The sequence below is a fragment of the Hordeum vulgare genome, unplaced genomic scaffold (genome assembly GCF_904849725.1).
Source record: "Hordeum vulgare subsp. vulgare unplaced genomic scaffold, MorexV3_pseudomolecules_assembly, whole genome shotgun sequence".
NCBI classification, from domain to species: domain Eukaryota; kingdom Viridiplantae; phylum Streptophyta; class Magnoliopsida; order Poales; family Poaceae; genus Hordeum; species Hordeum vulgare.
The window spans coordinates 795,001-815,000 of NW_025422486.1; the positions used below are offsets into that span (position 1 = coordinate 795,001).

Here is a 20,000-nt window from a genome sequence, read left to right on the forward strand (position 1 = left end):
AATGCAACACGAGGACTTCCCAGGAGGTCACCCATCCTAGTACTACTCTCGCCCAAGCACGCTTAACTTCGGAGTTCTGATGGGATCCGGTGCTTTAGTGCTGGTATGATCGCATCCGACATGCAACTATCTATTTGTTCCTTATGCTTGCCCCTACTACTACTGCTACTACTACTACTACTACTACTAGTCGTTGGGTGTCATGCGCGGTGGGAAAAGTCAAAGAGGTCGTGGCGGTGCTCGTGTTGTCGGGGTAGAGAGGGAGCGGTGAAATTCTTGTGTTAAACTCGTCTCCGTTGTCGAGGCAAATGTGGCAATGGACACGGGAGGGGCAAGCTAAAACATATCACAAACGTCAAAAAAAAGAAAACTAGTAAACGTCAAAAATAAGAAAACGAGGTCATATAGATCACAGTTGTCGAGACAAATGTGGCAATGGACACGGGAGGGGCAAGCTAAAACATATCACAAACGTCAAAAATAAGAAAACTAGTAAACGTCAAAAATAAGAAAACGAGGTCATATAGATCACGGTCCCGCGTCATCCTTGTCACGTGGCGCAAAAATATATTTAAAAAGGGGAATGCAACACGAGGATTCCCAGGAGGTCACCCATCCTAGTACTACTCTCGCCCAAGCACGCTTAACTTCGGAGTTCTGATGGGATCCGGTGCTTTAGTGCTGGTATGATCGCATCCAACATGCAACTATCTATTTGTTCCTTATGCTTGCCCCTAATACTACTACTACTAGTACTACTACTACTACTACTAGTACTACTACTACTACTACTAGTACTAATACTACTACTACTATTACTACTACTACTACTACTACTACTACTAGTCGTTGGGTGTCATGCGCGGTGGGAAAAGTCACAGAGGTCGTGGCGGTGCTCGTGTTGTCGGGGTAGAGAGGGAGCGGTGTAATTCTTGTGTTAAACTCGTCTCCGTTCTCGAGGCAAATGTGGCAATGGACACGGGAGGGGCAAGCTAAAACATATCACAAACGTCAAAAATAAGAAAACTATTAAACGTCAAAAATAAGAAAACGAGGTCATATAGATCACGGTCCCGTGTCATCCTTGTCATGTGGCGCAAAAATATATTTAAAAAGGGGAATGCAACACGAGGACTTCCCAGGAGGTCACCCATCCTAGTACTACTCTCGCCCAAGCACGCTTAACTTCGGAGTTCTGATGGGATCCGGTGCTTTAGTGCTGGTATGATCGCATCCGACATGCAACTATCTATTTGTTCCTTATGCTTGCCCCTACTACTACTGCTACTACTACTACTACTACTAGTCGTTGGGTGTCATGCGCGGTGGGAAAAGTCAAAGAGGTCGTGGCGGTGCTCGTGTTGTCGGGGTAGAGAGGGAGCGGTGAAATTCTTGTGTTAAACTCGTCTCCGTTGTCGAGGCAAATGTGGCAATGGACACGGGAGGGGCAAGCTAAAACATATCACAAACGTCAAAAATAAGAAAACTAGTAAACGTCAAAAATAAGAAAACGAGGTCATATAGATCACGGTCCCGCGTCATCCTTGTTACGTGGCGCAAAAATATATTTAAAAAGGGGAATGCAACACGAGGACTTCCCAGGAGGTCACCCATCCTAGTACTACTCTCGCCCAAGCACGCTTAACTTCGGAGTTCTGATGTGATCCGGTGCTTTAGTGCTGGTATGATCGCATCCGACATGCAACTATCTATTTGTTCCTTATGCTTGCCCCTACTACTACTACTACTAGTACTACTACTACTACTAGTACTACTAGTACTACTACTACTACTACTACTACTACTACTACTACTACTACTACTACTACTAGTCGTTGGGTGTCATGCGCGGTGGGAAAAGTCACAGAGGTCGTGGCGGTGCTCGTGTTGTCGGGGTAGAGAGGGAGCGGTGAAATTCTTGTGTTAAACTCGTCTCCGTTCTCGAGGCAAATGTGGCAATGGACACGGGAGGGGCAAGCTAAAACATATCACAAACGTCAAAAATAAGAAAACTAGTAAACGTCAAAAATAAGAAAACGAGGTCATATAGATCACGGTCCCGCGTCATCCTTGTCACGTGGCGCAAAAATATATTTAAAAAGGGAAATGCAACACGAGAACTTCCCAGGAGGTCACCCATCCTAGTACTACTCTCGCCCAAGCACGCTTAACTTCGGAGTTCTGATGGGATCCGGTGCTTTAGTGCTGGTATGATCGCATCCGACATGCAACTATCTATTTGTTCCTTATGCTTGCCCCTACTACTACTGCTACTACTGCTACTACTTCTACTACTACTACTACTACTAGTCGTTGGGTGTCATGCGCGGTGGGAAAAGTCAGAGAGGTCGTGGCGGTGCTCGTGTTGTCGGGGTAGAGAGGGAGCGGTGAAATTCTTGTGTTAAACTCGTCTCCGTTGTCGAGGCAAATGTGGCAATGGACACGGGAGGGGCAAGCTAAAACATATCACAAACGTCAAAAATAAGAAAACTAGTAAACGTCAAAAATAAGAAAACGAGGTCATATAGATCACGGTCCCGCGTCATCCTTGTCACGTGGCGCAAAAATATATTTAAAAAGGGGAATGCAACACGAGGACTTCCCAGGAGGTCACCCATCCTAGAACTACTCTCGCCCAAGCACGCTTAACTTCGGAGTTCTGATGGGATCCGCTGCTTTAGTGCTGGTATGATCGCATCCGACATGCAACTATCTATTTGTTCCTTATGCTTGCCCCTACTACTACTACTACTACTGCTACTACTGCTACTAGTCGTTGGGTGTCATGCGCGGTGGGAAAAGTCAAAGAGGTCGTGGCGGTGCTCGTGTTGTCGGGGTAGAGAGGGAGCGGTGAAATTCTTGTGTTAAACTCGTCTCCGTTGTCGAGGCAAATGTGGCAATGGACATGGGAGGGGCAAGCTAAAACATATCACAAACGTCAAAAATAAGAAAACTAGTAAACGTCAAAAATAAGAAAACGAGGTCATATAGATCACGGTCCCGTGTCATCCTTGTCACGTGGCGCAAAAATATATTTAAAAAGGGGAATGCAACACGAGGACTTCCCAGGAGGTCACCCATCCTAGTACTACTCTCGCCCAAGCACGCTTAACTTCGAAGTTCTGATGGGATACGGTGCTTTAGTGCTGGTATGATCGCATCCGACATGCAACTATCTATTTGTTCCTTATGCTTGCCCCTACTACTACTGCTACTACTGCTACTACTACTACTACTACTACTAGTCGTTGGGTGTCATGCGCGGTGGGAAAAGTCAGAGAGGTCGTGGCGGTGCTCGTGTTGTCGGGGTAGAGAGGGAGCGGTGAAATTCTTGTGTTAAACTCGTCTCCGTTGTCGAGGCAAATGTGGCAATGGACACGGGAGGGGCAAGCTAAAACATATCACAAACGTTAAAAATAAGAAAACTAGTAAACGTCAAAAATAAGAAAACGAGGTCATATAGATCACGGTCCCGCGTCATCCTTGTCACGTGGCGTAAAAATATATTTAAAAAGGGGAATGCAACACGAGGACTTCCCAGGAGGTCACCCATCCTTGTACTACTCTCGCCCAAGCACGCTTAACTTTGGAGTTCTGATGGGATCCGGTGCTTTAGTGCTGGTATGATCGCATCGGACATGCAACTATCTATTTGTTCCTTATGCTTGCCCCTACTACTACTACTACTAGTACTACAACTACTACTACTATTACTACTACTACTACTACTAGTCGTTGGGTGTCATGCGCGGTGGGAAAAGTCACAGAGGTCGTGGCGGTGCTCGTGTTGTCGGGGTAGAGAGGGAGCGGTGAAATTCTTGTGTTAAACTCGTCTCCGTTCTCGAGGCAAATGTGGCAATGGACACGGGAGGGGCAAGCTAAAACATATCACAAACGTCAAAAATAAGAAAACTAGTAAACGTCAAAAATAAGAAAACGAGGTCATATAGATCACGGTCCCGCGTCATCCTGGTCACGTGGCGCAAAAATATATTTAAAAAGGGGAATGCAACACGAGGACTTCCCAGGAGGTCACCCATCCTAGTACTACTCTCGCCCAAGCAAGCTTAACTTCGGAGTTCTGATGCGATCCGGTGCTTTAGTGCTGGTATGATCGCATCCGACATGCAACTATCTATTTGTTCCTTATGCTTGCCCCTACTACTACTGCTACTACTACTACTACTACTACTACTACTAGTCGTTGGGTGTCATGCGCGGTGGGAAAAGTCAGAGAGGTCGTGGCGGTGCTCGTGTTGTCGGGGTAGAGAGGGAGCGGCGAAATTCTTGTGTTAAACTCGTCTCCGTTGTCGAGGCAAATGTGGCAATGGACACGGGAGGGGCAAGCTAAAACATATCACAAACGTCAAAAATAAGAAAACTAGTAAACGTCAAAAATAAGAAAACGAGGTCATATAGATCACGGTCCCGCGTCATCCTTGTCACGTGGCGCGAAAATATATTTAAAAAGGGGAATGCAACACGAGGACTTCCTAGGAGGTCACCCATCCTAGTACTACTCTCACCCAAGCACGCTTAACTTCGGAGTTCTGATGGGATCCGATGCTTTAGTGCTGGTATGATCGCATCCGACATGCAACTATCTATTTGTTCCTTATGCTTGCCCCTACTACTACTACTACTAGTACTACTACTACTACTACTAGTACTACTACTACTACTACTAGTACTACTACTACTACTACTACTACTAGTCGTTGGGTGTCATGCGCGGTGGGAAAAGTCACAGAGGTCGTGGCGGTGCTCGTGTTGTCGGGGTAGAGAGGGAGCGGTGTAATTCTTGTGTTAAACTCGTCTCCGTTCTCGAGGCAAATGTGGCAATGGACACGGGAGGGGCAAGCTAAAACATATCACAAACGTCAAAAATAAGAAAACTAGTAAACGCCAAAAATAAGAAAACGAGGTCATATAGATCACGATCCCGTGTCATCCTTGTCATGTGGCGCAAAAATATATTTAAAAAGGGGAATGCAACACGAGGACTTCCCAGGAGGTCACCCATCCTAGTACTACTCTCGCCCAAGCACGCTTAACTTCGGAGTTCTGATGGGATCCGGTGCTTTAGTGCTGGTATGATCGCATCCGACATGCAACTATCTATTTGTTCCTTATGCTTGCCCCTACTACTACTGCTACTACTGCTACTACTACTACTACTACTACTAGTCGTTGGGTGTCATGCGCGGTGGGAAAAGTCAAAGAGGTCGTGGCGGTGCTCGTGTTGTCGGGGTAGAGAGGGAGCGGTGAAATTCTTGTGTTAAACTCGTCTCCGTTGTCGAGGCAAATGTGGCAATGGACACGGGAGGGGCAAGCTAAAACATATCACAAACGTCAAAAATAAGAAAACTAGTAAACGTCAAAAATAAGAAAACGAGGTCATATAGATCACGGTCCCGCGTCATCCTTGTCACGTGGCGCAAAAATATATTTAAAAAGGGGAATGCAACACGAGGACTTCCCAAGAGGTCACCCATCCTAGTACTACTCTCGCCCAAGCACGCTTAACTTCGGAGTTCTGATGGGATCCGGTACTTTAGTGCTGGTATGATCGCATCCGACATGCAACTATCTATTTGTTCCTTATGCTTGCCCCTACTACTACTTCTACTACTGCTACTACTGCTACTACTACTACTACTACTACTAGTCGTTGGGTGTCATGCGCGGTGGGAAAAGTCAAAGAGGTCGTGGCGGTGCTCGTGTTGTCGGGGTAGAGAGGGAGCGGTGAAATTCTTGTGTTAAACTCGTCTCCGTTCTCGAGGCAAATGTGGCAATGGACACGGGAGGGGCAAGCTAAAACATATCACAAACGTCAAAAATAAGAAAACTAGTAAACGTCAAAAATAAGAAAACGAGGTCATATAGATCACGGTCCCGTGTCATCCTTGTCACGTGGCGCAAAAATATATTTAAAAAGGGAAATGCAACACGAGGACTTCCCAGGAGGTCACCCATCCTAGTACTACTCTCGCCCAAGCACGCTTAACTTTGGAGTTCTGATGGGATCCGGTGCTTTAGTGCTGGTATGATCGCATCGGACATGCAACTATCTATTTGTTCCTTATGCTTGCCCCTACTACTAGTGCTACTACTGCTACTACTGCTACTACTTCTACTACTACTACTAGTCGTTGGGTGTCATGCGCGGTGGGAAAAGTCAGAGAGGTCGTGGCGGTGCTCGTGTTGTCGGGGTAGAGAGGGAGCGGTGAAATTCTTGTGTTAAACTCGTCTCCGTTGTCGAGGCAAATGTGGCAATGGACACGGGAGGGGCAAGCTAAAACATATCACCAACGTCAAAAATAAGAAAACTAGTAAACGTCAAAAATAAGAAAACGAGGTCATATAGATCACGGTCCCGCGTCATCCTTGTCACGTGGCGCAAAAATATATTTAAAAAGGGGAATGCAACACGAGGACTTCCCAAGAGGTCACCCATCCTAGTACTACTCTCGCCCAAGCACGCTTAACTTCGGAGTTCTGATGGGATCCGTTGCTTTAGTGCTGGTATGATCGCATCCGACATGCTACTATCTATTTGTTCCTTATGCTTGCCCCTACTACTACTACTACTACTACTAGTACTACTACTACTACTACTACTACTACTAGTACTACTACTACTAGTACTACTACTACTACTACTACTACTACTACTACTACTACTACTACTACTACTACTACTACTACTACTACTACTACTACTAGTCGTTGGGTGTCATGCGCGGTGGGAAAAGTCACAGAGGTCGTGGCGGTGCTCGTGTTGTCGGGGTAGAGAGGGAGCGGTGTAATTCTTGTGTTAAACTCGTCTCCGTTCTCGAGGCAAATGTGGCAATGGACACGGGAGGGGCAAGCTAAAACATATCAGAAACGTCAAAAATAAGAAAACTAGTAAACGTCAAAAATAAGAAAACGAGGTCATATAGATCACGGTCCCGTGTCATCCTTGTCATGTGGCGCAAAAATATATTTAAAAAGGGGAATGCAACACGAGGACTTCCCAGGAGGTCACCCATCCTAGTACTACTCTCGCCAAGCACGCTTAACTTCGGAGTTCTGATGGGATCCGGTGCTTTAGTGCTGGTATGATCGCATCAGACATGTAACTATCTATTTGTTCCTTATGCTTGCCCCTACTACTACTAGTTCTACTACTAGTCGTTGGGTGTCATGCGTGGTGGGAAAAGTCACAGAGGTCCTGGCGGTGCTCGTGTTGTCGGGGTAGAGAGGGAGCGGTGAAATTCTTGTGTTAAACTCGTCTCCGTTCTCGAGGCAAATGTGGCAATGGACACGGGAGGGGAAAGCTAAAACATATCACAAACGTCAAAAATAAGAAAACTAGTAAACGTCAAAAATAAGAAAACGAGGTCATATAGATCACGGTCCCGTGTCATCCTTGTCACGTGGCGCAAAAATATATTTAAAAAGCAAAATGCAACACGAGGACTTCCCAGGAGGTCACCCATCCTAGTACTACTCTCGCCCAAGCACGCTTAACTTCGGAGTTCTGATGGGATCCGGTGCTTTAGTGCTGGTATGATCGCATCCAACATGCAACTATCTATTTGTTCCTTATGCTTGCCCCTACTACTACTGCTACTACTGCTACTACTACTACTACTACTACTACTACTAGTCGTTGGGTGTCATGCGCGGTGGGAAAAGTCAGAGAGGTCGTGGCGGTGCTCGTGTTGTCGGGGTAGAGAGGGAGCGGTGAAATTCTTGTGTTAAACTCGTCTCCGTTGTCGAGGCAAATGTGGCAATGGACACGGGAGGGGCAAGCTAAAACATATCACCAACGTCAAAAATAAGAAAACTAGTAAACGTCAAAAATAAGAAAACGAGGTCATATAGATCACGGTCCCGCGTCATCCTTGTCACGTGGCGCAAAAATATATTTAAAAAGGGGAATGGAACACGATGACTTCCCAAAGAGGTCACCCATCCTAGTACTACTCTCGCCCAAGCACGCTTAACTTCGGAGTTCTGATGGGATCCGGTGCTTTAGTGCTGGTATGATCGCATCCGACATTCAACTATCTATTTGTTCCTTATGCTTGCCCCTACTACTACTACTAGTAGTACTACTACTACTAGTACTACTACTACTAGTACTACTACTACTACTACTACTACTACTACTACTACTAGTCGTTGGGGGTCATGCGCGGTGGGAAAAGTCACAGAGGTCGTGGCGGTGCTCGTGTTGTCGGGGTAGAGAGGGAGCGGTGTAATTCTTGTGTTAAACTCGTCTCCGTTCTCGAGGCAAATGTGGCAATGGACACGGGAGGGGCAAGCTAAAACATATCACAAACGTCAAAAATAAGAAAACTAGTAAACGTCAAAAATAAGAAAACGAGGTCATATAGATCACGGTCCCGTGTCATCCTTGTCACGTGGCGCAAAAATATATTTAAAAAGGGAAATGCAACACGAGGACTTCCCAGGAGGTCACCCATCCTAGTACTACTCTCGCCCAAGCACGCTTAACTTTGGAGTTCTGATGGGATCCGGTGCTTTAGTGCTGGTATGATCGCATCGGACATGCAACTATCTATTTGTTCCTTATGCTTGCCCCTACTACTAGTGCTACTACTGCTACTACTGCTACTACTTCTACTACTACTACTAGTCGTTGGGTGTCATGCGCGGTGGGAAAAGTCAGAGAGGTCGTGGCGGTGCTCGTGTTGTCGGGGTAGAGAGGGAGCGGTGAAATTCTTGTGTTAAACTCGTCTCCGTTGTCGAGGCAAATGTGGCAATGGACACGGGAGGGGCAAGCTAAAACATATCACCAACGTCAAAAATAAGAAAACTAGTAAACGTCAAAAATAAGAAAACGAGGTCATATAGATCACGGTCCCGCGTCATCCTTGTCACGTGGCGCAAAAATATATTTAAAAAGGGGAATGCAACACGAGGACTTCCCAAGAGGTCACCCATCCTAGTACTACCCTCGCCCAAGCACGCTTAACTTCGGAGTTCTGATGGGATCCGTTGCTTTAGTGCTGGTATGATCGCATCCGACATGATACTATCTATTTGTTCCTTATGCTTGCCCCTACTACTACTACTACTACTAGTACTACTACTACTACTACTACTACTACTACTACTAGTACTACTACTACTACTACTACTACTACTACTACTACTACTACTACTACTACTAGTCGTTGGGTGTCATGCGCGGTGGGAAAAGTCACAGAGGTCGTGGCGGTGCTCGTGTTGTCGGGGTAGAGAGGGAGCGGTGTAATTCTTGTGTTAAACTCGTCTCCGTTCTCGAGGCAAATGTGGCAATGGACACGGGAGGGGCAAGCTAAAACATATCAGAAACGTCAAAAATAAGAAAACTAGTAAACGTCAAAAATAAGAAAACGAGGTCATATAGATCACGGTCCCGTGTCATCCTTGTCATGTGGCGCAAAAATATATTTAAAAAGGGGAATGCAACACGAGGACTTCCCAGGAGGTCACCCATCCTAGTACTACTCTCGCCAAGCACGCTTAACTTCGGAGTTCTGATGGGATCCGGTGCTTTAGTGCTGGTATGATCGCATCAGACATGTAACTATCTATTTGTTCCTTATGCTTGCCCCTACTACTACTGCTACTACTCCTGCTACTACTGCTACTACTTCTACTACTACTACTACTACTACTAGTCGTTGGGTGTCATGCGCGGTGGGAAAAGTCAAAGAGGTCGTGGCGGTGCTCGTGTTGTCGGGGTAGAGAGGGAGCGGTGAAATTCTTGTGTTAAACTCGTCTCCGTTGTCGAGGCAAATGTGGCAATGGACACGGGAGGGGCAAGCTAAAACATATCACAAACGTCAAAAATAAGAAAACTAGTAAACGTCAAAAATAAGAAAACGAGGTCATATAGATCACGGTCCCGCGTCATCCTTGTCACGTGGCGCAAAAATATATTTAAAAAGGGGAATGCAACAAGAGGACTTCCTAGGAGGTCACCCATCCTAGTACTACTCTCGCCCAAGCACGCTTAACTTCGGATTTCTGATGGGATCCGGTGCTTTAGTGCTGGTATGATCGCATCCGACATGCAACTATCTATTTGTTCCTTATGCTTGCCCCTACTACTACTAGTTCTACTACTAGTCGTTGGGTGTCATGCGTGGTGGGAAAAGTCACAGAGGTCCTGGCGGTGCTCGTGTTGTCGGGGTAGAGAGGGAGCGGTGAAATTCTTGTGTTAAACTCGTCTCCGTTCTCGAGGCAAATGTGGCAATGGACACGGGAGGGGAAAGCTAAAACATATCACAAACGTCAAAAATAAGAAAACTAGTAAACGTCAAAAATAAGAAAACGAGGTCATATAGATCACGGTCCCGTGTCATCCTTGTCACGTGGCGCAAAAATATATTTAAAAAGCAAAATGCAACACGAGGACTTCCCAGGAGGTCACCCATCCTAGTACTACTCTCGCCCAAGCACGCTTAACTTCGGAGTTCTGATGGGATCCGGTGCTTTAGTGCTGGTATGATCGCATCCAACATGCAACTATCTATTTGTTCCTTATGCTTGCCCCTACTACTACTGCTACTACTGCTACTACTGCTACTACTGCTACTACTACTACTACTACTACTACTAGTCGTTGGGTGTCATGCGCGGTGGGAAAAGTCAGAGAGGTCGTGGCGGTGCTCGTGTTGTCGGGGTAGAGAGGGAGCGGTGAAATTCTTGTGTTAAACTCGTCTCCGTTGTCGAGGCAAATGTGGCAATGGACACGGGAGGGGCAAGCTAAAACATATCACCAACGTCAAAAATAAGAAAACTAGTAAACGTCAAAAATAAGAAAACGAGGTCATATAGATCACGGTCCCGCGTCATCCTTGTCACGTGGCGCAAAAATATATTTAAAAAGGGGAATGGAACACGATGACTTCCCAAAGAGGTCACCCATCCTAGTACTACTCTCGCCCAAGCACGCTTAACTTCGGAGTTCTGATGGGATCCGGTGCTTTAGTGCTGGTATGATCGCATCCGACATGCAACTATCTATTTGTTCCTTATGCTTGCCCCTACTACTACTACTACTAGTACTACTACTACTAGTACTACTACTACTAGTACTACTACTACTACTACTACTACTACTACTATTACTACTACTACTACTACTACTACTACTACTACTACTAGTCGTTGGGGGTCATGCGCGGTGGGAAAAGTCACAGAGGTCGTGGCGGTGCTCGTGTTGTCGGGGTAGAGAGGGAGCGGTGTAATTCTTGTGTAAAACTCGTCTCCGTTCTCGAGGCAAATGTGGCAATGGACACGGGAGGGGCAAGCTAAAACATATCACAAACGTCAAAAATAAGAAAACTAGTAAACGTCAAAAATAAGAAAACGAGGTCATATAGATCACGGTCCCGTGTCATCCTTGTCATGTGGCGCAAAAATATATTTAAAAAGGGGAATGCAACACGAGGACTTCCCAGGAGGTCACCCATCCTAGTACTACTCTCGCCCAAGCATGCTTAACTTTGGAGTTCTGATGGGATCCGGTGCTTTAGTGCTGGTATGATCGCATCCGACATGCAACTATCTATTTGTTCCTTATGCTTGCCCCTACTACTACTGCTACTACTGCTACTACTGCTACTACTGCTACTACTACTACTACTAGTACTAGTCGTTGGGTGTCATGCGCGGTGGGAAAAGTCAAAGAGGTCGTGGCGGTGCTCGTGTTGTCGGGGTAGAGAGGGAGCGGTGAAATTCTTGTGTTAAACTCGTCTCCGTTGTCGAGGCAAATGTGGCAATGGACACGGGAGGGGCAAGCTAAAACATATCACAAACGTCAAAAATAAGAAAATTAGTAAACGTCAAAAATAAGAAAACGAGGTCATATAGATCACGGTCCCGCGTCATCCTTGTCACGTGGCGCAAAAATATATTTAAAAAGGGGAATGCAACACGAGGACTTCCCAGGAGGTCACCCATCCTAGTACTACTCTCGCCCAAGCACGCTTAACTTCGAAGTTCTGATGGGATCCGGTGCTTTAGTGCTGGTATGATCGCATCCGACATGCAACTATCTATTTGTTCCTTATGCTTGCCCCTACTACTAGTACTACTACTACTAGTCGTTGGGTGTCATGCGCGGTGGGAAAAGTCACAGAGGTCGTGGCGGTGCTCGTGTTGTCGGGGTAAAGAGGGAGCGGTGAAATTCTTGTGTTAAACTCGTCTCCGTTCTCGAGGCAAATGTGGCAATGGACACGGGAGGGGCAAGCTAAAACATATCACAAACGTCAAAAATAAGAAAACTAGTAAACGTCAAAAATAAGAAAACGAGGTCATATAGATCACGGTCCCGCGTCATCCTTGTCACGTGGCGCAAAAATATATTTAAAAAGGGGAATGCAACACGAGGACTTCCCAGGAGGTCACCCATCCTAGTACTACTCGCCCAAGCACGCTTAACTTCGGAGTTCTGATGGGATCCGGTGCTTTAGTGCTGGTATGATCGCATCCGACATGCAACTATCTATTTGTTCCTTATGCTTGCCCCTACTACAAGTACTACTACTACTACTAGTCGTTGGGTGTCATGCGCGGAGGGAAAAGTCACAGAGGTCGTGGCGGTGCTCGTGTTGTCGGGGTAGAGAGGGAGCGGTGAAATTCTTGTGTTAAACTCGTCTCCGTTCTCGAGGCAAATGTGGCAATGGACACGGGAGGGGCAAGCTAAAACATATCACAAACGTCAAAAATAAGAAAACTAGTAAACGTCAAAAATAAGAAAACGAGGTCATATAGATCACGGTCCCGTGTCATCCTTGTCATGTGGCGCAAAAATATATTTAAAAAGGGAAATGCAACACGAGGACTTCCCAGGAGGTCACCCATCCTAGTACTACTCTCGCCCAAGCACGCTTAACTTCGGAGTTCTGATGGGATCCGGTGCTTTAGTGCTGGTATGATCGCATCCGACATGCAACTATCTATTTGTTCCTTATGCTTGCCCCTACTACTACTGCTACTACTGCTACTACTACTACTACTACTACTACTAGTCGTTGGGTGTCATGCGCGGTGGGAAAAGTCAGAGAGGTCATGGCGGTGCTCGTGTTGTCGGGGTAGAGAGGGAGCGGTGAAATTCTTGTGTTAAACTCGTCTCCGTTGTCGAGGCAAATGTGGCAATGGACACGGGAGGGGCAAGCTAAAACATATCACAAACGTCAAAAATAAGAAGACTAGTAAACGTCAAAAATAAGAAAACGAGGTCATATAGATCACGGTCCCGTGTCATCCTTGTCACGTGGCGCAAAAATATATTTAAAAAGGGGAATGCAACACGAGGACTTCCCAGGAGGTCACCCATCCTAGTACTACTCTCGCCCAAGCACGCTTAACTTCGGAGTTCTGATGAGATCCGGTGCTTTAGTGCTGGTATGATCGCAACCGACATGCAACTATCTATTTGTTCCTTATGCTTGCCCTACTACTACTACTACTACTACTACTACTAGTACTACTACTACTACTACTACTATTACTACTACTACTACTACTACTAGTCGTTGGGTGTCATGCGCGGTGGGAAAAGTCACAGAGGTCGTGGCGGTGCTCGTGTTGTCGGGGTAGAGAGGGAGCGGTGTAATTCTTGTGTTAAACTCGTCTTCGTTCTCGAGGCAAATGTGGCATTGGACACGGGAGGGGCAAGCTAAAACATATCACAAACGTCAAAAATAAGAAAACTAGTAAACGTCAAAAATAAAAAACAAGGTCATATAGATCACGGTCCCGAGTCATCCTTGTCATGTGGCGCAAAAATATATTTAAAAAGGGGAATGCAACACGAGGACTTCCCAGGAGGTCACCCATCCTAGTACTACTCTCGCCCAAGCCCGCTTAACTTCGGAGTTCTGATGGGATCCGGTGCTTTAGTGCTGGTATGATCGCATCCGACATGCAACTATCTATTTGTTCCTTATGCTTGCCCCTACTACTACTGCTACTACTGCTACTACTACTAGTACTACTACTAGTCGTTGGGTGTCATGCGCGGTGGGAAAAGTCAAAGAGGTCGTGGCGGTGCTCGTGTTGTCGGGGTAGAGAGGGAGCGGTGTAATTCTTGTGTTAAACTCGTCTCCGTTCTCGAGGCAAATGTGGCATTGGACACGGGAGGGGCAAGCTAAAACATATCACAAACGTCAAAAATAAGAAAACTAGTAAACGTCAAAAATAAAAAACGAGGTCATATAGATCACGGTCCCGAGTCATCCTTGTCATGTGGCGCAAAAATATATTTAAAAAGGGGAATGCAACACGAGGACTTCCCAGGAGGTCACCCATCCTAGTACTACTCTCGCCCAAGCCCGCTTAACTTCGGAGTTCTGATGGGATCCGGTGCTTTAGTGCTGGTATGATCGCATCCGACATGCAACTATCTATTTGTTCCTTATGCTTGCCCCTACTACTACTGCTACTACTGCTACTACTACTAGTACTACTACTAGTCGTTGGGTGTCATGCGCGGTGGGAAAAGTCAAAGAGGTCGTGGCGGTGCTCGTGTTGTCGGGGTAGAGAGGGAGCGGTGTAATTCTTGTGTTAAACTCGTCTCCGTTCTCGAGGCAAATGTGGCATTGGACACGGGAGGGGCAAGCTAAAACATATCACAAACGTCAAAAATAAGAAAACTAGTAAACGTCAAAAATAAAAAACGAGGTCATATAGATCACGGTCCCGAGTCATCCTTGTCATGTGGCGCAAAAATATATTTAAAAAGGGGAATGCAACACGAGGACTTCCCAGGAGGTCACCCATCCTAGTACTACTCTCGCCCAAGCCCGCTTAACTTCGGAGTTCTGATGGGATCCGGTGCTTTAGTGCTGGTATGATCGCATCCGACATGCAACTATCTATTTGTTCCTTATGCTTGCCCCTACTACTACTGCTACTACTGCTACTACTACTAGTACTACTACTAGTCGTTGGGTGTCATGCGCGGTGGGAAAAGTCAAAGAGGTCGTGGCGGTGCTCGTGTTGTCGGGGTAGAGAGGGAGCGGTGAAATTCTTGTGTTAAACTCGTCTCCGTTGTCGAGGCAAATGTGGCAATGGACACGGGAGGGGCAAGCTAAAACATACCACAAACGTCAAAAATAAGAAAACTAGTAAACGTCAAAAATAAGAAAACGAGGTCATATAGATCACGGTCCCGCGTCATCCTTGTCACGTGGCGCAAAAATATATTTAAAAAGGGGAATGCAACACGAGGACTTCCCAGGAGGTCAACCATCCTAGTACTACTCTCGCCCAAGCACGCTTAACTTCGGAGTTCTGATGGGATCCGGTGCTTTAGTGCTGGTATGATCGCATCGGACATGCAACTATCTATTTGTTCCTTATGCTTGCCCCTACTACTAGTACTACTAGTACTACTACTACTACTATTACTACTACTACTACTACTACTACTACTAGTCGTTGGGTGTCATGCGCGGTGGGAAAAGTCACAGAGGTCGTGGCGGTGCTCGTGTTGTCGGGGTAGAGAGGGAGCGGTCTAATTCTTGTGTTAAACTCGTCTCCGTTCTCGAGGCAAATGTGGCAATGGACACGGGAGGGGCAAGCTAAAACATATCACAAACGTCAAAAATAAGAAAACTAGTAAAACGTCAAAAATAAGAAAACGAGGTCAAATAGATCACGGTCCCGTGTCATCCTTGTCACGTGGCGCAAAAATATATTTAAAAAGGGAAATGCAACACGAGAACTTCCCAGGAGGTCAACCATCCTAGTACTACTCTCGCCCAAGCACGCTTAACTTCGGAGTTCTGATGGGATCCGGTGCTTTAGTGCTGGTATGATCGCATCGGACATGCAACTATCTATTTGTTCCTTATGCTTGCCCCTACTACTAGTACTACTAGTACTACTACTACTACTATTACTACTACTACTACTACTACTAGTCGTTGGGTGTCATGCGCGGTGGGAAAAGTCACAGAGGTCGTGGCGGTGCTCGTGTTGTCGGGGTAGAGAGGGAGCGGTCTAATTCTTGTGTTAAACTCGTCTCCGTTCTCGAGGCAAATGTGGCAATGGACACGGGAGGGGCAAGCTAAAACATATCACAAACGTCAAAAATAAGAAAACTAGTAAACGTCAAAAATAAGAAAACGAGGTCAAATAGATCACGGTCCCGTGTCATCCTTGTCACGTGGCGCAAAAATATATTTAAAAAGGGAAATGCAACACGAGAACTTCCCAGGAGGTCACCCATCCTAGTACTACTCTCGCCCAAGCACGCTTAACTTCAGAGTTCTGATGGGATCCGATGCTTTAGTGCTGGTATGATCGCATCCGACATGCAACTATCTATTTGTTCCTTATGCTTGCCCCTACTACTACTGCTACTACTGCTACTACTGCTACTACTACTACTACTACTACTACTAGTCGTTGGGTGTCATGCGCGGTGGGAAAAGTCAGAGAGGTCGTGGCGGTGCTCGTGTTGTCGGGGTAGAGAGGGAGCGGTGAAATTCTTGTGTTAAACTCGTCTCCGTTGTCGAGGCAAATGTGGCAATGGACACGGGAGGGGCAAGCTAAAACATATCACAAACGTCAAAAATAAGAAAACTAGTAAACGTCAAAAATAAGAAAACGAGGTCATATAGATCACGGTCCCGCGTCATCCTTGTCACGTGGCGCAAAAATATATTTAAAAAGGGGAATGCAACACGAGGACTTCCCAGGAGGTCACCATCCTAGTACTACTCTCGCCCAAGCACGCTTAACTTCGGAGTTCTGATGGGATCCGCTGCTTTAGTGCTGGTATGATCGCATCCGACATGCAACTATCTATTTGTTCCTTATGCTTGCCCCTACTACTACTGCTACTACTGCTACTACTGCTACTACTACTACTAGTCGTTGGGTGTCATGCGCGGTGGGAAAAGTCAAAGAGGTCGTGGCGGTGCTCGTGTTGTCAGGGTAGAGAGGGAGCGGTGAAATTCTTGTGTTAAACTCGTCTCCGTTGTCGAGCTAAATGTGGCAATGGACACGGGAGGGGCAAGCTAAAACATATCACAAACGTCAAAAATAAGAAAACTAGTAAACGTCAAAAATAAGAAAACGAGGTCATATAGATCACGGTCCCGCGTCATCCTTGTCACGTGGCGCAAAAATATATTTAAAAAGGGGAATGCAACACGAGGACTTCCCAGGAGGTCACCCATCCTAGTACTACTCTCGCCCAAGCACGCTTAACTTCGAAGTTTTGATGGGATCCGCTGCTTTAGTGCTGGTATGATCGCATCCGACATGAAACTATCTATTTGTTCCTTATGCTTGCCCCTACTACTACTACTACTACAACTACTACTATTACTAGTACTACTACTACTACTACTACTACTACTAGTCGTTGGGTGTCATGCGCGGTGGGAAAAGTCACAGAGGTCGTGGCGGTGCTCGTGTTGTCGGGGTAGAGAGGGAGCGGTGTAATTCTTGTGTTAAACTCGTCTCCGTTCTCGAGGCAAATGTGGCAATGGACACGGGAGGGGCAAGCTAAAACATATCACAAACGTCAAAAATAAGAAAACTAGTAAACGTCAAAAATAAGAAAACGAGGTCATATAGATCACGGTCCCGTGTCATCCTTGTCACGTGGCGCAAAAATATATTTAAAAAGGGAAATGCAACACGAGAACTTCCCAGGAGGTCACCCATCCTAGTACTACTCTCGCCCAAGCACGCTTAACTTCGGAGTTCTGATGGGATCTGGTGCTTTAGTGCTGGTATGATCGCATCCGACATGCAACTATCTATTTGTTCCTTATGCTTGCCCCTACTACTACTGCTACTACTGCTACTACTGCTACTACTACTACTACTAGTCGTTGGGTGTCATGCGCGGTGGGAAAAGTCAGAGAGGTCGTGGCGGTGCTCGTGTTGTCGGGGTAGAGAGGGAGCGATGAAATTCTTGTGTTAAACTCGTCTCCGTTGTCGAGGCAAATGTGGCAATGGACACGGGAGGGGCAAGCTAAAACATATCACAAACGTCAAAAATAAGAAAACTAGTAAACGTCAAAAATAAGAAAACGAGGTCATATAGATCACGGTCCCGCGTCATCCTTGTCACGTGGCGCAAAAATATATTTAAAAAGGGGAATGCAACACGAGGACTTCCCAAGAGGTCACCCATCCTAGTACTACTCTCGCCCAAGCACGCTTAACTTCGGAGTTCTGATGGGATCCGCTGCTTTAGTGCTGGTATGATCGCATCCGACATGCAACTATCTATTTGTTCCTTATGCTTGCCCCTACTACTACTGCTACTACTACTCCTACTGCTACTACTACTACTAGTCGTTGGGTGTCATGCGCGGTGGGAAAAGTCAAAGAGGTCGTGGCGGTGCTCGTGTTGTCGGGGTAGAGAGGGAGCGGTGAAATTCTTGTGTTAAACTCGTCTCCGTTGTCGAGGCAAATGTGGCAATGGACACGGGAGGGGCAAGCTAAAACATATCACAAACGTCAAAAATAAGAAAACTAGTAAACGTCAAAAATAAGAAAACGAGGTCATATAGATCACGGTCCCGCGTCATCCTTGTCACGTGGCGCAAAAATATATTTAAAAAGGGGAATGCAACACGAGGACTTCCCAGGAGGTCACCCATCCTAGTACTACTCTCGCCCAAGCACGCTTAACTTTGGAGTTCTAATGGGATCCGATGCTTTAGTGCTGGTATGATCGCATCCAACATGCAACTATCTATTTGTTCCTTATGCTTGCCCCTACTTCTACTACTACTACTACTACTAGTACTACTACTACTACTACTATTACTACTACTACTACTAGTACTACTACTACTACTACTATTACTACTACTACTACTACTACTACTACTACTACTACTACTAGTCGTTGGGTGTCATGCGCGGTGGGAAAAGTCACAGAGGTCGTGGCGGTGCTCGTGTTGTCGGGGTAGAGAGGGAGCGGTGAAATTCTTGTGTTAAACTCGTCTCCGTTCTCGAGGCAAATGTGGCAATGGACACGGGAGGGGCAAGCTAAAACATATCACAAACGTCAAAAATAAGAAAACTAGTAAACGTCAAAAATAAAAAACGAGGTCATATAGATCACGGTCCCGAGTCATCCTTGTCATGTGGCGCAAAAATATATTTAAAAAGGGGAATGCAACACGAGGACTTCCCAGGAGGTCACCCATCCTAGTACTACTCTCGCCCAAGCACGCTTAACTTCGGAGTTCTGATGGGATCCGGTGCTTTAGTGCTGGTATGATCGCATCCGACATGCAACTATCTATTTGTTCCTTATGCTTGCCCCTACTACTAGTGCTACTACTGCTACTACTGCTACTACTACTAGTACTACTACTAGTCGTTGGGTGTCATGCGCGGTGGGAAAAGTCAAAGAGGTCGTGGCGGTGCTCGTGTTGTCGGGGTAGAGAGGGAGCGGTGAAATTCTTGTGTTAAACTCGTGTCCGTTGTCGAGGCAAATGTGGCAATGGACACGGGAGGGGCAAGCTAAAACATATCACCAACGTCAAAAATAAGAAAACTAGTAAACGTCAAAAATAAGAAAACGAGGTCATATAGATCACGGTCCCGCGTCATCCATGTCACGTGGCGCAAAAATATATTTAAAAAGGGGAATGCAACACGAGGACTTCCCAGGAGGTCACACATCCTAGTACTACTCTCGCCCAAGCACGCTTAACTTCGGAGTTCTGATGGGATCCGGTGCTTTAGTGCTGGTATGATCGCATCCGACATGCAACTATCTATTTGTTCCTTATGCTTGCCCCTACTACTACTACTACTACTACTACTACTACTACTACTATTACTACTACTACTACTACTACTAGTCGTTGGGTGTCATGCGCGGTGGGAAAAGTCACAGAGGTCGTGGCGGTGCTCGTGTTGTCGGGGTAGAGAGGGAGCGGTGTAATTCTTGTGTTAAACTCGTCTCCGTTCTCGAGGCAAATGTGGCAATGGACACGGGAGGG

The 20,000-nt window shown here is 46.2% G+C and overlaps 41 non-coding genes across 41 annotated transcripts in view; all 41 read right to left on the reverse strand.

The window, feature by feature from the left end:
- The window catches only part of LOC123416578, a 119-nt gene extending 2 nt beyond the window's left edge, over positions 1-117 (reverse strand). The window contains exon 1 of the ribosomal RNA XR_006616189.1: positions 1-117. This exon is cut by the window's left edge and continues 2 nt beyond it. This is a non-coding gene — a ribosomal RNA (5S ribosomal RNA).
- Positions 118-580: 463 nt separating this feature from the next.
- LOC123416681 lies at positions 581-698 on the reverse strand. Its single transcript, XR_006616287.1, has one exon. It is a non-coding gene; the product is annotated as a 5S ribosomal RNA (ribosomal RNA).
- A 419-nt stretch (positions 699-1,117) lies between these two features.
- On the reverse strand, positions 1,118-1,236 carry LOC123416579. Its single transcript, XR_006616190.1, has one exon. It is a non-coding gene; the product is annotated as a 5S ribosomal RNA (ribosomal RNA).
- A 341-nt stretch (positions 1,237-1,577) lies between these two features.
- LOC123416884 lies at positions 1,578-1,696 on the reverse strand. The gene has a single exon (XR_006616480.1). It is a non-coding gene; the product is annotated as a 5S ribosomal RNA (ribosomal RNA).
- Positions 1,697-2,103: 407 nt separating this feature from the next.
- On the reverse strand, positions 2,104-2,222 carry LOC123416688. Its single transcript, XR_006616294.1, has one exon. It is a non-coding gene; the product is annotated as a 5S ribosomal RNA (ribosomal RNA).
- Positions 2,223-2,581: 359 nt separating this feature from the next.
- Positions 2,582-2,700, reverse strand: LOC123416009. Its single transcript, XR_006615695.1, has one exon. It is a non-coding gene; the product is annotated as a 5S ribosomal RNA (ribosomal RNA).
- Positions 2,701-3,044: 344 nt separating this feature from the next.
- LOC123415572 lies at positions 3,045-3,163 on the reverse strand. The gene has a single exon (XR_006615283.1). It is a non-coding gene; the product is annotated as a 5S ribosomal RNA (ribosomal RNA).
- Positions 3,164-3,516: 353 nt separating this feature from the next.
- On the reverse strand, positions 3,517-3,635 carry LOC123416168. The gene has a single exon (XR_006615844.1). It is a non-coding gene; the product is annotated as a 5S ribosomal RNA (ribosomal RNA).
- Positions 3,636-4,003: 368 nt separating this feature from the next.
- On the reverse strand, positions 4,004-4,122 carry LOC123415913. The gene has a single exon (XR_006615604.1). It is a non-coding gene; the product is annotated as a 5S ribosomal RNA (ribosomal RNA).
- A 350-nt stretch (positions 4,123-4,472) lies between these two features.
- LOC123416015 lies at positions 4,473-4,591 on the reverse strand. Its single transcript, XR_006615700.1, has one exon. It is a non-coding gene; the product is annotated as a 5S ribosomal RNA (ribosomal RNA).
- Positions 4,592-4,986: 395 nt separating this feature from the next.
- On the reverse strand, positions 4,987-5,105 carry LOC123416580. Its single transcript, XR_006616191.1, has one exon. It is a non-coding gene; the product is annotated as a 5S ribosomal RNA (ribosomal RNA).
- A 353-nt stretch (positions 5,106-5,458) lies between these two features.
- On the reverse strand, positions 5,459-5,577 carry LOC123416873. Its single transcript, XR_006616470.1, has one exon. It is a non-coding gene; the product is annotated as a 5S ribosomal RNA (ribosomal RNA).
- A 362-nt stretch (positions 5,578-5,939) lies between these two features.
- Positions 5,940-6,058, reverse strand: LOC123415748. Its single transcript, XR_006615448.1, has one exon. It is a non-coding gene; the product is annotated as a 5S ribosomal RNA (ribosomal RNA).
- A 362-nt stretch (positions 6,059-6,420) lies between these two features.
- Positions 6,421-6,539, reverse strand: LOC123415462. The gene has a single exon (XR_006615180.1). It is a non-coding gene; the product is annotated as a 5S ribosomal RNA (ribosomal RNA).
- Positions 6,540-6,997: 458 nt separating this feature from the next.
- On the reverse strand, positions 6,998-7,115 carry LOC123416263. The gene has a single exon (XR_006615935.1). It is a non-coding gene; the product is annotated as a 5S ribosomal RNA (ribosomal RNA).
- Positions 7,116-7,447: 332 nt separating this feature from the next.
- Positions 7,448-7,566, reverse strand: LOC123416817. Its single transcript, XR_006616417.1, has one exon. It is a non-coding gene; the product is annotated as a 5S ribosomal RNA (ribosomal RNA).
- A 359-nt stretch (positions 7,567-7,925) lies between these two features.
- LOC123416484 lies at positions 7,926-8,045 on the reverse strand. Its single transcript, XR_006616136.1, has one exon. It is a non-coding gene; the product is annotated as a 5S ribosomal RNA (ribosomal RNA).
- Positions 8,046-8,440: 395 nt separating this feature from the next.
- LOC123415749 lies at positions 8,441-8,559 on the reverse strand. Its single transcript, XR_006615449.1, has one exon. It is a non-coding gene; the product is annotated as a 5S ribosomal RNA (ribosomal RNA).
- Positions 8,560-8,921: 362 nt separating this feature from the next.
- Positions 8,922-9,040, reverse strand: LOC123415339. The gene has a single exon (XR_006615060.1). It is a non-coding gene; the product is annotated as a 5S ribosomal RNA (ribosomal RNA).
- A 419-nt stretch (positions 9,041-9,459) lies between these two features.
- Positions 9,460-9,577, reverse strand: LOC123416264. The gene has a single exon (XR_006615936.1). It is a non-coding gene; the product is annotated as a 5S ribosomal RNA (ribosomal RNA).
- Positions 9,578-9,951: 374 nt separating this feature from the next.
- On the reverse strand, positions 9,952-10,070 carry LOC123416289. Its single transcript, XR_006615959.1, has one exon. It is a non-coding gene; the product is annotated as a 5S ribosomal RNA (ribosomal RNA).
- A 332-nt stretch (positions 10,071-10,402) lies between these two features.
- LOC123416818 lies at positions 10,403-10,521 on the reverse strand. Its single transcript, XR_006616418.1, has one exon. It is a non-coding gene; the product is annotated as a 5S ribosomal RNA (ribosomal RNA).
- A 374-nt stretch (positions 10,522-10,895) lies between these two features.
- Positions 10,896-11,015, reverse strand: LOC123416485. The gene has a single exon (XR_006616137.1). It is a non-coding gene; the product is annotated as a 5S ribosomal RNA (ribosomal RNA).
- Positions 11,016-11,443: 428 nt separating this feature from the next.
- Positions 11,444-11,562, reverse strand: LOC123415752. Its single transcript, XR_006615452.1, has one exon. It is a non-coding gene; the product is annotated as a 5S ribosomal RNA (ribosomal RNA).
- A 371-nt stretch (positions 11,563-11,933) lies between these two features.
- Positions 11,934-12,052, reverse strand: LOC123415224. Its single transcript, XR_006614945.1, has one exon. It is a non-coding gene; the product is annotated as a 5S ribosomal RNA (ribosomal RNA).
- Positions 12,053-12,384: 332 nt separating this feature from the next.
- On the reverse strand, positions 12,385-12,501 carry LOC123415838. The gene has a single exon (XR_006615533.1). It is a non-coding gene; the product is annotated as a 5S ribosomal RNA (ribosomal RNA).
- A 335-nt stretch (positions 12,502-12,836) lies between these two features.
- LOC123416767 lies at positions 12,837-12,955 on the reverse strand. Its single transcript, XR_006616369.1, has one exon. It is a non-coding gene; the product is annotated as a 5S ribosomal RNA (ribosomal RNA).
- Positions 12,956-13,311: 356 nt separating this feature from the next.
- On the reverse strand, positions 13,312-13,430 carry LOC123415416. Its single transcript, XR_006615136.1, has one exon. It is a non-coding gene; the product is annotated as a 5S ribosomal RNA (ribosomal RNA).
- Positions 13,431-13,814: 384 nt separating this feature from the next.
- On the reverse strand, positions 13,815-13,933 carry LOC123415332. Its single transcript, XR_006615054.1, has one exon. It is a non-coding gene; the product is annotated as a 5S ribosomal RNA (ribosomal RNA).
- A 352-nt stretch (positions 13,934-14,285) lies between these two features.
- On the reverse strand, positions 14,286-14,404 carry LOC123415334. The gene has a single exon (XR_006615056.1). It is a non-coding gene; the product is annotated as a 5S ribosomal RNA (ribosomal RNA).
- A 352-nt stretch (positions 14,405-14,756) lies between these two features.
- On the reverse strand, positions 14,757-14,875 carry LOC123415335. Its single transcript, XR_006615057.1, has one exon. It is a non-coding gene; the product is annotated as a 5S ribosomal RNA (ribosomal RNA).
- Positions 14,876-15,228: 353 nt separating this feature from the next.
- LOC123415768 lies at positions 15,229-15,347 on the reverse strand. The gene has a single exon (XR_006615467.1). It is a non-coding gene; the product is annotated as a 5S ribosomal RNA (ribosomal RNA).
- A 375-nt stretch (positions 15,348-15,722) lies between these two features.
- Positions 15,723-15,841, reverse strand: LOC123415623. Its single transcript, XR_006615333.1, has one exon. It is a non-coding gene; the product is annotated as a 5S ribosomal RNA (ribosomal RNA).
- A 368-nt stretch (positions 15,842-16,209) lies between these two features.
- LOC123415828 lies at positions 16,210-16,328 on the reverse strand. Its single transcript, XR_006615524.1, has one exon. It is a non-coding gene; the product is annotated as a 5S ribosomal RNA (ribosomal RNA).
- Positions 16,329-16,693: 365 nt separating this feature from the next.
- LOC123416220 lies at positions 16,694-16,811 on the reverse strand. Its single transcript, XR_006615894.1, has one exon. It is a non-coding gene; the product is annotated as a 5S ribosomal RNA (ribosomal RNA).
- A 353-nt stretch (positions 16,812-17,164) lies between these two features.
- LOC123416317 lies at positions 17,165-17,283 on the reverse strand. The gene has a single exon (XR_006615985.1). It is a non-coding gene; the product is annotated as a 5S ribosomal RNA (ribosomal RNA).
- Positions 17,284-17,657: 374 nt separating this feature from the next.
- Positions 17,658-17,776, reverse strand: LOC123415372. The gene has a single exon (XR_006615092.1). It is a non-coding gene; the product is annotated as a 5S ribosomal RNA (ribosomal RNA).
- A 356-nt stretch (positions 17,777-18,132) lies between these two features.
- On the reverse strand, positions 18,133-18,251 carry LOC123415512. Its single transcript, XR_006615228.1, has one exon. It is a non-coding gene; the product is annotated as a 5S ribosomal RNA (ribosomal RNA).
- A 353-nt stretch (positions 18,252-18,604) lies between these two features.
- On the reverse strand, positions 18,605-18,723 carry LOC123415813. The gene has a single exon (XR_006615511.1). It is a non-coding gene; the product is annotated as a 5S ribosomal RNA (ribosomal RNA).
- Positions 18,724-19,159: 436 nt separating this feature from the next.
- On the reverse strand, positions 19,160-19,278 carry LOC123416581. Its single transcript, XR_006616192.1, has one exon. It is a non-coding gene; the product is annotated as a 5S ribosomal RNA (ribosomal RNA).
- Positions 19,279-19,640: 362 nt separating this feature from the next.
- On the reverse strand, positions 19,641-19,759 carry LOC123415599. The gene has a single exon (XR_006615309.1). It is a non-coding gene; the product is annotated as a 5S ribosomal RNA (ribosomal RNA).
- Between the last annotated feature and the right edge of the window lie 241 nt (positions 19,760-20,000).